Source organism: Thalassophryne amazonica, chromosome 5 (genome assembly GCF_902500255.1).
Source record: "Thalassophryne amazonica chromosome 5, fThaAma1.1, whole genome shotgun sequence".
Classification (NCBI taxonomy): domain Eukaryota; kingdom Metazoa; phylum Chordata; class Actinopteri; order Batrachoidiformes; family Batrachoididae; genus Thalassophryne; species Thalassophryne amazonica.
Genome location: NC_047107.1, coordinates 35,039,980 through 35,054,908, shown reverse-complemented (window position 1 = coordinate 35,054,908; position 14,929 = coordinate 35,039,980). Strand labels below are relative to the sequence as shown.

General features: G+C 42.8%; 2 long non-coding RNA genes across 2 annotated transcripts in view; both read left to right on the top strand.

The window, feature by feature from the left end:
* Positions 1 to 4,884: 4,884 nt before the first annotated feature.
* LOC117510318 overlaps positions 4,885 to 14,929 on the top strand; it is a 13,249-nt gene continuing 3,204 nt past the window's right edge. The window contains exons 1-2 of the long non-coding RNA XR_004560678.1: positions 4,885 to 4,996; positions 13,419 to 13,423. This is a non-coding gene — a long non-coding RNA (uncharacterized LOC117510318). The remainder of the gene's footprint in view (positions 4,997 to 13,418; positions 13,424 to 14,929) is intronic.
* Positions 5,435 to 7,557, top strand: LOC117510314. Its single transcript, XR_004560674.1, has 2 exons — positions 5,435 to 5,852; positions 6,503 to 7,557. It is a non-coding gene; the product is annotated as an uncharacterized LOC117510314 (long non-coding RNA).

Here is a 14,929-nt window from a genome sequence, read left to right as displayed (position 1 = left end):
ACATGACAGTGATACCTGTTTTGCCAAAACTCACTTTATAGTCACCCTTTCTTGACTTCAATGAAAATAAATACTTGTTTTATAAAAAGTAAAATAAAGACGTCTTTCTTGACCTCATATTTAACTGTTGACAGCACTGTAACAGTAAAACTTACAATTTCGAGCCTACATTGTTTATAAAGGTAACTATTAAATTCTAACATTTTTCTAACATTTAAATTCTCTCTAAACATTTTACTTGTCGAAATTATTATTATTTTAAGCAATATTAGTTGTAGTAAAAAACGGCTTCAAAATTGCACCTTTAATCTAGGGGTGTTGTGGGGGAGGGGGCACATCCTTGCCCCACGCCCCCATTCCATCTAGATTCGCCCCTGCTTTGGCGTTTGAGCACAAAGAATGGATAACATTTATTTATGCAGAAAACATGACCAGATTTACAGGTAAGAAAGTTTTATTGCGTTTTCACATCATGTGGTCCTCAGAAAGAGAGTTTAGGTGCATTTGAGTGGAAAATAGTGTTAGTTGTTGACGCGTCGCGGAGGATCAGCTGTTTTTAACGACCAGATACGGAGGCTCAGCTCAGAATTCTAAATAAAGGAGGAAAAAAAGTATAAAAATGTCTTTGTAAAGCTCAGTGCAGGTGTGCTGATCACCGCGCTTTAAGAGGTGAGAACGAGTCGAGCAGCTGCAAAAAACCGCGGATTAAAAGCTCACAGCTCACTTAAAGTGGGCAGTTTAGTCGAACCCCGACCTCCTGCCCACAGACCAAGTTTAATGCTGTTATCGACCCACAATGAAAAATAATAGTAACGCAGTGACATGGAGAAGTAACTTTAATCTGATTACTGATTTGGAAAGATTAACGCGTTAGATTACTCGTTACTAAAAAAAAGTGGTCAGATTAGAGTAACGCGTTACCGGCATCACTGACTGTGAGAGACATAATCCAAAAAATAAAAAATAAAAATCCGGAAATCACAATGTATGATTTTTTAATAATTTATTTGTATGTTACTGCTGCAAATAAGTATTTCAGCACCTGCCAATCAGCAAGAATTATGGCCCTCAAAGACCTGTTAGTCCGCCTCTAAAAAGTCCACCTCCACTCCACTTATTATTCCAAATTAGAAGCACCTATTTGAGGTCGTTAGCTGCATAAAGACACCTGTCCACCCCACACAATCAGTTAGACTCCAACTACTAACATGGCTAAGACCAAAGAGCTGTCCAAAGACACCAGAGACAAAATTGTAGACCTCCACAAGGCTGGAAAGGACTACGGGGCAATTGCCAAGCAGCTTGGTGAAAAAAAGATCAACTGTTGGAGCAATTATTAGAAAATGGAAGAAGCTAAACATGACTGTCAGTCTCCCTCGGACTGGGGCTCCATGCAAGATCCCACCTCGTGGCGTATCAGTGATCCTAAGAAAGGTGAGGAATCAGCCCAGAACTGCACGGGAGGAGCTGGTCAATGACCTGAAGAGAGCTGGCACCACTGTTTCCAAGGTTACTGTGGGTAATACACTAAGCCCGTCTTAAGTTTGCCCATGACCATTTGGATGATCCAGAGGAGTCATGGGAGAAAGTTATGTGGTCAGATGAGACAAAACTAAAACCTTTTGGTCTTAATTCCACTTGCCGTGTTTGGAGGAAGAAGAATGCTGAGCACCATCCCAAAAACACCGTCCCTACTGTGAAGCATAGGGGTGGAAGCATCATGCTTTGGGGGTGTTTTTCTGCACATGGGACAGGACAACTGCACTGTATTAAGGAGAGGATGACCGGGGCCGTGTATTGCGAGAATTTGGGGAACAACCTCCTTCCCTCAGTTAGAGCATTGAGGATGGGTCGTGGATGGGTCTTCCAACATGACAATGACCCGAAGCACACAGCCAAGATAACCAAAGAGTGGCTCCGTAAGAAGCATATCAAAGTTCTGGAGTGGCCTAGCCAGTCTCCAGACCTAAACCCAATAGAAAATCTTTAGAGGGAGCTCAAACTCTGTGTTTCTTAGTGACAGCCCAGTAACGTGGCTGATCTAGAGAAGATCTGTGTGGAGGAATGGGCCCTGCTGCAGTGTGTGCAAACCTTGTGAAAAACTACAGGAAACGTTTGACCTCTGTAATTGCAAACAAAGGCTTCTGTAAATATTAACATTGATTTTCACAAGTGTTCAAATACTTATTTGTAGCAGTAACATACAAATAAATTATTAAAAAATCATACATTGTGATTTCCGGATTTTTTTTTTTTTTTAGATTATGTCTCTCACAGTGGACATGCACCTAAGATGAAAATTTCAGATGCCTCCATGATTTCTAAGTGGGAGAACTTGCAAAATCGCAGGGTGTTCAAATACTTATTTTCCTCACTGTATACTGTAGTTGTATTTGCCGAATACAGGTAGTTATCTAATAGATAAATTGTGTAACAGCATATAGTCGGCATGTTTTTATATTACTTAAATGTGAAGGATTATATACCCATAAAAATGGTATTGTTCTTCATAAAAGTAATGACTGACTACAGCATTTTCTTTTGCAGTATTTGTTAATAAAATACTTGCTTTACACATGTGTATGATTGGTTATACTTAACATTCTGTATTAATTATTGATTAATTAGACTGTAACAATTTAAAATAATGAAGTGGTAAGACTCAGTTTTGTTGCATTTGGTAATATTACCTGTTGTCCTACCAACTACACTGTACTAACAGAGCTCATCAAAAAAGTGCTGGTGCTCTAAGCAGTAGTTTTAAGTAGTTTTTGGTTATGTGAATGCTTTTCCATTGTTGGCTAATGCAGGAACTGTTTATATTAGGCTATTTTAAAGGAATCATATTGTGCAAAATCCATTTTTTATTGATTTTTTTACAGTTAAAGACGGGATTGTGACATCAGCAACACATTGCATTGTGGTCCTTTTGTTCACGTGAGTACTTCTAGTACCAACGGCAACCATTGCTATTGGGTTACGAAGTTACATTTTTTAAATTGATAACTCATCAGAGTGGTGAACTGTTAGATAGATTAGATTTTTCAGTTTTACTGCTTGGAAACTGCACCAAGGAGCTCAGATCATCGCATTAACAAAGAGGACTAGAAACATAGACCTAGAAATACGTATTAAAATAAGTCACTTTCTTGTATTTCATGTGGTTACAACAATGACATGTTTATATTTGAGAGACACAAAGAACAAAGAGTGGTGACCTACAGTTGTGCGCACGATGGTCTTCTGGCTGCTGTATTTAAAAATCTCCAAAATTTAATGGAGTCTTCCTTGGCCTAATATCTATCTGTGGTGAAAATTTTGTCAAAATCTGTGCAGTAGTTTTGACGTAATCTTGCTAAGGCGATATATGTTTTTATGTATTTCCACGTGATAACAGCAAGCACACACATGCGCATGTCCATCAAAACATGTGTTTTGCAGCTGTGTCCAGGACCAGAGATGTCTCAGTAGCTGTTGGCAGCCAGCCACACCCCCTGTCCTGTCAGCGCACAGACCAAGATGTGACGCTGTGAACAGATGAGAGGTGCCTCGCCTGCGGGGGGGCAAACCACGCGCACACATGTTAGGGGGGTGGGGAGCAGTGAGAGCAAGGGGAGCACGCAAAACACATGCACACGTGTTGTGGGGGGAGCCGACACTCTGGCACACCACATGTGCACTTGACAACTCCACAGTCATGGGGGCATTTTACATCCAGCTCGACAGTGATTGTCTGCTGACTGTTGTCGTGCAAATAGTGCGAATGGCCACACATTTTCTAAGTGCCAAATGAGCGGTGTTAGATGTTCGTGCGTGCCACCTGGAATTTGGCCGACACCTGCCACAAGAGGGTTCGATGGGCTCTCACAGGGCATACTCTGTCTTTCAGCTGCTGGTGTGTGCAAATAGTTGTAGCAGCAGGTGTACAAGGCGTTGGAAGCAGATTTTACACATATTGCATACGATTCCTGCTTCATGTCCACTTCATGCGCAATTTGACCACATTCATACTATGTGTGAAGGGGCCCTAACAGACAGAGAGACAGACAGACAGACAGACAAATAAATAAACACCAATGATTTTATTACGCCCTTGGTGGACGTAATTAGTTAGTAATGTAAATGTGCGAAAAACACAAACAACACACATAGCCTCTGCTGTTTATTTTGATGTGTGAACATGGCACCAACAATCCCAGAATGCAATGCATCATGATGTCATTGCCCGTTCTCTTCAGTCGTGTACACTACCAGTCAAAAGATTGGACACACTTTCCCATTTAATTGAATTGGACGACATATTTGTTTGTAACCCCTTATGGCCAGGGTAATTACTGTGTGACATCAATGAGAAGGAGCGATAATTAGGGGTTTCATCAAAGTCCAACCATTCTGTCTGTGCATGTGGAAACTATATCCTCCTCTGTAAGTTCAATTTAAGCTTAAACTGGCTCATTTTAGAGTATTGTGTTTATATAAAGGAAGTCTTTCTCTCAACTCCGGCTTTCTCTGCGAGACACACACACTGGGTTCCATGTCACCATTCCCTCCAGAGGGTGTGGCAAGCAGCAGTTCCTTTGCACTTAGAGTAACAGGTCCTTTATTGGAGACCTAAAAAACAGTTGTTTTGAAACAATACCCCAGCATATACATATACTGGGTATGTTTGGCCACAAACTTCAATGTCTGTGGGTATGTTTGGCCACAAACTTCAATGTCTGTTTTTAAGACACCCTTGACCTATTTCCAGTCAAGAAACGCGGAGCTGTGACTCAGAAAACAGTTGGACACAGATACAGACTCACAGACAGGTGTTGGGGAAATCAAAAGGCATCATGCAGAGTTCAGGCAGTGGTTCAGTAGACAATGACACAGTCAGCCAGGCGGAGGTAACAGACAGTCGAGAGGCAGAGACGTGGTCCAAAAAACAAGCAAAGTTCATTACACAGTGAGACAGAGTTCAGTAGCTGAAAAAAGGCAAGGTCCAAAAAACAAAGTGGGGTTGAACACAGCAAGGCAGACCAAAAAAAGACAAGGCTGGAATGATGGCAGATGCAAAAAGTACAAAGCACAACGAACTGGCAGTGAAACACGCGAGGCTTAAATAGAGAGCAGGGAATGAGGAGCATGATGAGGAACAGGTGCAGAGAACATTCAGGAAGGGGGCGTAGCCGGACGAGATGAAGATGAGGTAAGACTGGTGCAGGAGACTAAAGAGTTAAATGACAGATGGGGCGTGACTGACAGAAACAGAGGCAAAAAGGAAACATGACAGTGACACTACCCAAAGCCAACAGTGATGAAAATAAAATTCCTAAAACAAAAGATAAGAAAAATCAAAGGCTTAATAAAATGCCCACACAAAAGGAACAAAGAAACAAACTATGAAAACAAAGATAACTGAAAAGAGCACAACAAGAAAATTAAAGGCCGGACCAAAAACTAGAATGGAACTCAACATGTGGCTAAAGCATAAGAAACATAATACAACCAGTGACTAAAGTATAATAACCAGGAAATCAAAGAACGGGTCCAAACAGTAGATCAAAGAGCGGGAAAGAAAAAGGACACAGACAGGGGACAAACCTATAACATAAGCCCAGACAGGGGCAGACCCTGATAATATTAGCTTGTTGAAAAGGTGTATAATCCAAGCCCTTTACCATCGGTACACAGTCAGAGAGTATGTACAGTATTAGGCTGCGATTGGAGCAGAATTGCTCTTCTTTAGATCCGCATCTTATTTCTGAATGCTACAATTCATTATAGATTAGCCATGTGGCAATCGTTTATCTACGGGAGGTTCTGTGTGGTAATAATGATTAAATCACTATATTTTATAGGGACATCATGTTGGGAAAGTGTAGGAACACGGACCCACAACAGGGGGCGCAAATGAACGGACAATGGAATAGGTCAAATAACAACACTTTACTGTTGCGAACGTGCACAACAAACACAACAAATTACAACAATGGACAAAGGTCAATTCACAAAGGTGTCGTGTGGGCAGGCTCGAAGATAGGAGACGCCTCTCCAAAGTAGAACCGGAACCACACGGTTTCCTCCGCCACAGGACCCCGGGAATACTGGAGCCGCCAAGTTCCGAACTCCCAAGTGGCCACTGCCTCCGCGTGTCGGACCTGGTACTGCTGGCGAGGAACAAGAACACAATTAACGTGGGCGCGTTTGCACCCAGCAACCTGTACGGCAGGGAAGCTACCTCCACCTCTCGTTGGAGAAAAAAGTCTGCAATCACTCACAAAAATCACAAAGGTTACTGTCAAGCAGTCAGCTGAGATTATTACCTTCCAGGTAGAACGATATCTCGGCGATGAGGTGGAGATGCCGTCCTGCTGATATACCCCAGTGATAATTGCCGTCAGCTGTCTCAGGTGATGGGTGACAGCCGTTACCGAGGCTGCTCCTGTGGGGTGGCGGCGCCCTCTGGTGGTGGTGGGCCAGCAGTACCTCCTCTTCAGCTGCCCACACAACACATCAGCCTTCATGCCATGACTGGCTGTTCATAGACATGCTTTTCCTTCCTCGGTGTACTGCAATGAATCATAACGCTAATTGTTTACATCAGCATCACCTCACGCCTTAATGTACAGTATAGTTTCTGGCATTGAATGTAAATTATTGTTACAGTGGTCAGTTTGTATGCTGTATGTTATCATGGTGCTCCAATCTGTGTGTGTTCGTGAATGTAGTGATTCTGTAACATGGGTGTAAAGAAATCTCTGTGTTTTGAAGATTCCTGTGCTTTGAATACTGTTTTGGTTTTATGAAATGCTGTAAACCAATTAAAGCATCAAGGCCACTCCAGTCTAATATAACAACCATTGATCAAATGCAGGGACTTCAAATGTCATCCTTTTTCATACGCTTTAGTCAAGTGTGCTTCAATTGTAGAGTCTGCATAATAAGGATAATGCTATTGTATTGTGGCCAGCAGAAGAAAAATTTTAAAAAATTTAATTGTGTAATGACCTTCAATATAAAAATTGGACAAACAAATGCATAGTTTCACATAATAGTTTTGTGCTATGCATACAGAAATGTGACTTCAATCTTACACTGCTTTGTAGCTCCACGTGGTTCTATTCAAATTACATTACAGGTTGTAGCAACATCATTTGGTAAACAGACAGTGTCAGGTATATAAAAAAAACTTCAATTATATATGTCTAAATTACAAGGAGGTTGTCAGTGCACTCCTTGTCCTTCAGTGCAGGTGCTAATATCACTGCTGCAAAGAAGCACAAACCAAAGGAGCTTTAGCAGCATCCGGAACATAAATGCTGCACAATCACTACTGCATAGATTAAGAGGCCTTGATTAGAACTGAGTAAAAACAAAATTGATGCTAGAAAAAAAAAACATACTTGTAACTTGAAATTTGTTTTCTCAGTGTTTAAAACCGAGATGACATTTTCATTCGTCATCAGGTATCTCTGGTCTCAAGAGCTGTTTTTATTGTGTAGGAGCTGTAATTTCTGTAGCATGTGTTCTTGAAATGTGTAAATAATATTTACTAAATAAAAAAGGAACAACGTGTACATTTTGGATGTCACCTTCATGGTTTTGTACACTCCAGATTTCTTAATTTTCATATTCACCTCTTGAGTTTGGAAGAAGGATGTCTCAAACTGACTCACCAACAAAGTATCTGAAAAGATCAATATTCAGTCTGATTCAACGTGAAACTAAAATACAGACAATGAACAGACAGTGGACTAGAGTGAATTAAAGGATTATTAAAGTTTTTAGCTTCCTGGTTTGAAACAAAAATACGCCTTGCGGACCGATTGTGAGAGAAACCAGTCCGGATATGGGAAAATATCTGACCGGCAATTAGCCAATCAGAGTGCACGTAGCGTTGCAGCCATATAATAAGGTTCACACTGCCACACCAGTGTGAACAGAATACAAAAACGGCTATAGCTGTGGCTGACTGGTGACTGCGGCATTGACTCCACGTCTGTCTGACGACTGCGTCAAGGACTCCGTAGCTGACTGATGACTGCGTCAAGGACTCCGTGGCTGACTGATGACTGCGTCAAGGACTCACGACTGCATCAAGGACTCCATGGCTGACTGACGACTATGTCAAGGACTCCACGTCTGACTGATGACTGCGTCAAGGACTCCACGGCTGACTGACTACTGCGGAATGGACTCCACGTCTGTCTGACGACTGCGTCAAGGACTCCATGTCTGACTGACTACTGCGGAATGGACTCCATGTCTGTCTGATGACTGCATCAAGGACTCCATGGCTGACTGACGACTGCGTCAAGGACTCCACATCTGACTGATGACTATGTTAAGGACTCCACGTCTGACTGATGACTGTGTCAAGGACTCCACGGCTGACTGACTACTGCGGAATGGACTCCATGTCTGTCAGACGACTGCGTCAAGGACTCCATGTCTGACTGACAACTGCGGAATGGACTCCACGTCTGTCTGACGACTACGTCAAGGCCTCCATGTCTGACTGACTACTGCGGAATGGACTCCACGTCTGTCTGACGACTGCATCAAGGACTCCGTGGCTGACTGACGACTGTGGCAAGGACTCCACATCTGTCTAACAACTGCGTCAAGGACTGACGACTGTGTCAAGGACTCCATGTCTGACTGACAACTGCGGAATGGACTCCATGTCTGGCTGACGACTGCATCAAGGACTCCACGGCTGACTGACAACTGTGTCAAGGACTCCATGTCTGACTGACGACTGCAGAATGGACTCCATATCTGATTGACGACTGCGAAACGGACTCCACTGCTGTCTGACGACTGTGTCAAGGACTCCATGTCTGTCTGACGACTGCGTCAAGGACTCCATGTCTGACTGACTACTGCGGAATGGACTCCACGTCTGTCTCACGACTGCATCAAGGACGCCATGGCTGACTGACAACTGAGGCAAGGACTCCACGTCTGTCTAACGACTGCGTCAAGGACTCACGACTGCGTCAAGTACTCCGTGTCTGACTGACAACTGGGTCAAGGACTCCATGTCTGACTGACGACTGCGGAATGTACTCCATGTCTGGTTGATGACTACATCAAGGACTCCACGGCTGACTGACAACTGTGTCAAGAACTCCACGGCTGACTGATTGGAATGGGCTCCATGTCTGACTGACAGCAGCGTGGACTCCACAGGTGAATGATGGCTGCAGTGTGGACTCTGTGGCTGTTGGCTGAGATTGAGCAAACTGTAATACTACGAAGGCAGAATGGTCAGAGTGGTAATAGGTCTGACTGAGGTTAAGTTGACGTTGGTATGAACTGACATTGGTATGAACTGTGAAAATAGCATCTAAATAGGATTCACAGAGAAATTCCTTGAGATAAAGTATATATGGGGGAAGCTGTTTCACAAACAAAGCGTGTCTAGATTGTCCAAATCAGGAAATGAGTCCAACAAGCAAGGGTGGTTTTCTACTAAAATCCATGCATCATCCACATTTTTTCTTTCTATGACAAGAGCTTTATTAAAGGACTTGAGCAACAAATTTAAATGTTTAAAAATGGGTCTGATTGCAGAAATGTCTGTGCTTGCGCATGCTGAGTCATTTGGTAAGTTTGTACTGTTATAGCTGAATCAGAATGTGGAGCCAAAATGGAGACAAGTGCACAGAGGATTATCCCATAATCAAATTGTTGATTTACCAATGAAATTATTGATGCTCTGTCAACATAAGAAGCAGGAGCAAAGCTTAGAAAAGGGGAAACACCAAGGAAATATAACAAACAGGAAAGGTGTGGTGAAAAACAGGAACTAAAATACTGTCAGGAATCATCAGACAAGGCAGGTGAGTGAATTCAATGACAAACATCTGAGATGACAAAAGAGCCAATATAGAGTGAGAATGCCACAGACACACAGGAAGAAAGTAACAGAGTGATAAGCCCACTGGACAATGAACAGGTGCAAAATTACAATGTGAGTGAGTGTATTTTTTGTATTGTATAAAGACGAAAAAAAATTGTATTAGAGGGAAGATCATAAAATTTGTGTCACTATTTGCAGATTCCTTAATGAACGGTGGCCAAACGGTAACTCCACTTGTTTCAGGAGTAGAACTCTGGTTGAAATTTGTCATGTAAAGTGGAGTCCCATTAGGAAGGGTGTTCTGTGTAAAATCTTGTGCTGTATTTAGATCCACACTGGATCTGCAGCTCTCCTTTGGCAACCCCAAGTAGAACTTCTTGCAATATGTGGCACCTCTCTTCTCCATCAAGTGGTCTCTGATCATCGATCATCCATTCCAGTTGGTGGCGGTAAGGCACCAAAAACCGACGTGACAAACACATTAGTAAATAAAAAAGAGAAAGATCTGTTTTGCTTGATTTTGATATAAAACCTGGCAACACAGAAAGACGCAACAGCTGTTGAAGAACAGGAACGTCTGATCAACAAAAACACCACCAAACTACCTGCGAAAACATGTTCAACTTAAAGGTAAGTGTGTGGAGCTAATTTAATGAATGTTTGATTGCATTATGTGTCGTTTTATTGGCTGTCACGGAGACTCTGTAAATTCGGCAAAGTATGACAGTCAAGCTAACGTGAGCATTTCACTAAAAGTAACTTCCTGAAAAAGTCCAAATGCTGTATTATAAAGTCGAACGTTTGCTTCCAGAAATAAAGCCCTTAAAGTGGACGCTCAGGGGACACAACAGGAGGACCTGTTGCTGTCTGTCTTCACTGAGCAGAATGCCAAAGTCAGGCCCATAAATATTTGGACGCTGGCAAAGAAGAAACGTAAATACGAAATGGAGCGAAATGGGTACTGATAATCACGAAATTGGGGTAAAATGTAACGGAATTGAGCAGAGTGAGCCAGACCGAGTCCAAATAAGTGCTTTTATTTAATTGTTTGGCTTTTTTTTTTTTTTTTTTTTTTTTTTTTATTATTTTAGATGCGCTCAGTAGCTACATGTAGTAGGGGCAGGTGCGCCATCTGGCGTTCAAGACGTGAAACTTCAGTCAATGTCTCAGTCTGCTCCATTTCGTTACGTTTTAAGCCTCGGCCCCACCAAATAATAAGTCATGAATAATGACCCACGCATGGGTGTGCCAGCGATTATTTGAAGAATGATCCACGTTTTAAACCGTTAAGTATCCACTACTAAGATGCCTCTATGTGCCTCTGTACCTCGCATGTGCCTCAAGTGAGCCACGACCGACCTGTCATTTGAGCCACGTCCAGCCTCGAGTGGACCGTGTCACCACATATGTGGCTTGACGTGGATCATATGTTCCATGTAGCGCCATGATAATGTGACGTTGGTGCACGTTTAGGCATGGGTTTGGTCCAAACCTCCAGCCCTCCCACACTTGGTCCCTTTAAAGTGTGGGTTTTCAATTCACAGCATCCATTCAAGAGTGAGTGCGCGCTGCTGCAACTGTGGATCACTTCAAAAAAAAAAATGTCTTTATTTCTTCCACGGCTTGCAGTGACCGTGATACAACTTTTAACTTTGTGTTATGTCTGCAAAATGGCTCTTTTGCGCGCTCTCATTCTGTGTTCCTGGACAGCTCTGCGCTCCTTCTCGTGGCTTCACTGGCGTTATTTCTTCCGCGGCTTTAAACACAGCCACTTTTGGACCATAATCCAACTTTTAACTTGGTGTTCATCCATTATTGACTGCAAAATCACTATTTTGCGAGCTGGCATTCTGCCTAAATGCTTGTTTTGCGCACGAGTCATTGCGTCAGCGGAGTTCAATCTGATCCATTAACAAGATATTAAATCTATCATAGACATACTTTTACAGCTGAGATTGCGCTTGGGGGGGCAAGAATGGCGTGAGCGGGGACCGGGACGGGGTGGTGGATGGGGGCAGGAGGGGGGTTGGGAGCATGCATATCAGTCTCTTTCCATGTGTGAGTGGCAAAAAGTCAGTTTCTGTCTGTGTGTACTGGAGTTGAGAAGATAAGAAAGAAGGCAGCCGAAAGGATCACCAAGGCCGTAGAAATTCTTCTGGAGGAAAACAACGGGGCATTTTGTCCTTCAGAGGCTGATAAGCCTGCCATGTTTAGGGTTGAGCAGTGAAAACACCTTTGCAGCTCACATGAACAACCAGATCCAATTATGAATATTCCCTGGTCTCCAACATCTTCCTCTGTAAGGCGTGCATTTGCTCCAAGATGTTATCCAATTTGCGTCTGAGTTCTAAAGTTAACGCAGTCTGAGAATGTATCGCCTTACCCAACTCATTAATCATGATGGACAGATGAGGGGTCGTAGTTCTGGTGGCAGCCGTCTTGCAAATTCTTCGGTAGGTCAGGGCAGCACATAAACCAATAAGTACCAGCCCTCCTACAATAAATCTAAAAATAAATAGATCCTCAACGTCCTCCACAGAGAATGGCACCAAGCATGCGATGCGCCAAGTCTCACAGGCGTCAAGGACATAGCCCGCAGGGTAGATTCCATCTGGGCACGCAGGGTCCCCCGGCCCTGATTTTCTTGTTGAAAAAATGGTGTCAATAGTGTTCAGAGACCAGCTGATCAATTCCATGGTTAATCCATTATAGTTTGAAGAATTCACAGTCTGGTGAAGTAGGGACTTCAAGGTTGGAGCAGAGATAGAGGAGAGAGGAGGAGATGCGTCCGCCCTCACCCGAGTCCCAAGCTGAAAAGCTAGGAATGAACATGCAGCTGTTTTACCAAGCTAGAGATAGAGACCCGATTGCGTGTTGCAATTGTTCTGGTACCCCGTACTCCTGCAATACCCCTGACAGGACACCTCGAGGGACGTGGTCATATGCCTTTTCCAAGTGCACAAAACACATGTAGACTGGCTGGTCATACTTCCAAGACTCTTCTCATATCTTTGCGAGGGTAAAGAACTGGTCCACCGTTCCATGACCTGGAAGGAACCCACATTGCTCCTCCTAAATCTGAGGTTTGACTAATGGACTAATGGCACCAGATCTGCCTGAGTCTTCTATCCGTATCAATAGAGGGCATGTCAGTAGGGTTGAGGAGATCCTCAAAGTGCTCTTTCCACCACCTCATGATATTCTCAGTCCAGTTTAGCAGAGCTCCACTCTTGCTGAACACAGCCTGAGCTAAGAACACTTTCCCTTTCCAGCGTCACTGGAGAGTTTGCCAGTACCGCTTTGAGGCTGATGGACAGTCCTTCTCCATGGCCTCTCCAAATTCCTCCAATACCCGAGTTTTTGCCTCAGCTACCACTGAGGCTGCAGGCCTTCTTGCCTGTCCACTGATTCTGGAGATCTCTGTGCCAACCACACACGGAAGGCCTCCTTCTTCATCAGCATTCCAAATTCAATCATTGACCTTTGACCTAAGGTTCTCTGGTACTAAGTGTACTTAGTACCACCCAGTTGTGGGCACAGTTCTGCTAACCACTAATTATCGAAGATAATGTTTTCATTATCGGATTAGCTTTTCAGATAACTTTGAAAACCATCATCGGACCAATTATCTTCCGATAAGTTTTGGTCCGATCATTTTTAGACTGCTAACATATTTTTGCAGACGTGGTAAACAAAGCTTAACAGTTACAAACATTTATTAAGTCTAAAATCATTTGAGTACTTACCTGTTAAATGTTTTGTAGTAGATGCGCAGTTCTATTCTCTGCAAACAGAGGAGAGCTGGTTCCAGAAGAAACCACTCTATCCTCTGCAGACAAAGGAGAGCTGGTCACGAAAAGAAAAAAAAAACTAATTTCTTTTGATCCTATACTGATACGCTGGCAATATCACCCAAGTCATCCAGAGGCATAATGTTTTAACTTATGGTTAGAATTTTAACCAAACTAATTTCGGACAAGTTATTTAAATTAACGCCATGTCTGAAGTTTTGTAAAGTGAAAATATCAGCTATATGTTTTAGTTTTAAAGTAATGCACTCATTTTGAAGGTTTTAGTGTGGACGTGCTGTGTGGTGAGAGGTGCATTATGGGTATCTCAGTACATTCACAACAGAAGAAATGCATTTGAGACGCTCTGATCAGGGTCCACACGGACAACAGCATTAAACTCTTTGTATATTGTGCCTAAACCTCTCGTGAATATATTCTCTGGGTTTATAGATGTTATTGTGTTTGTACGCATCTTAAACATAGCAGACACGGATTATCTGGAATTTTTGTTTTGGCAAGTTTTCACGGCCTCTACTGCCATCTACTGGCCAGTAGTGTTCATGGCAGTATGAGCGTCTGGACGCCAGGAGATGGAAGTGTTCTAATTATTTTGACACTGGTTATATCAGACGGTTATTTAATAACAACTTTTGTAAATGTACGGAGCCTGCCTGGGGACATGGTGGTTAATTTTTTTTTTTTTTTTTTTGGCCCAGATTATTGCGTTTCCTTGCAATACTTTTGTGTTCCCTCGCAATATTATGGCGTTCCCACGCAATAGTTTTTGCGTTTCCTCGCAATAACCTAATATCATATTAAAGTTCATGCCTATCAGAGCACACAGTGAGTGGAATCAGGTGAGGGGGGGGACTGAACGCATATGCGCGCACACACACAGCAGACAGCAACAGGATTCATGAGAGGACGGTAAAAAAAGAAAAATGTTCATAAGGCACAAGTGTTCTAATTATTTTGACACTGGTTATATCAGACGGTTATTTAATAACAACTTTTGTAAATGTACGGAGCCTGCCTGGGGACATGGTGGTTAATTTTTTTTTTTTTTTTTTTTTTTGGCCCAGATTATTGCGTTTCCTTGCAATACTTTTGTGTTCCCTCGCAATATTATGGCGTTCCCACGCAATAGTTTTTGCGTTTCCTCGCAATAACCTAATATCATATTAAAGTTCATGCCTATCAGAGCACACAGTGAGTGGAATCAGGTGAGGGGGGGGGACTGAACACATATGCGCGCACACACACAGCAGACAGCAACAGGATTCAT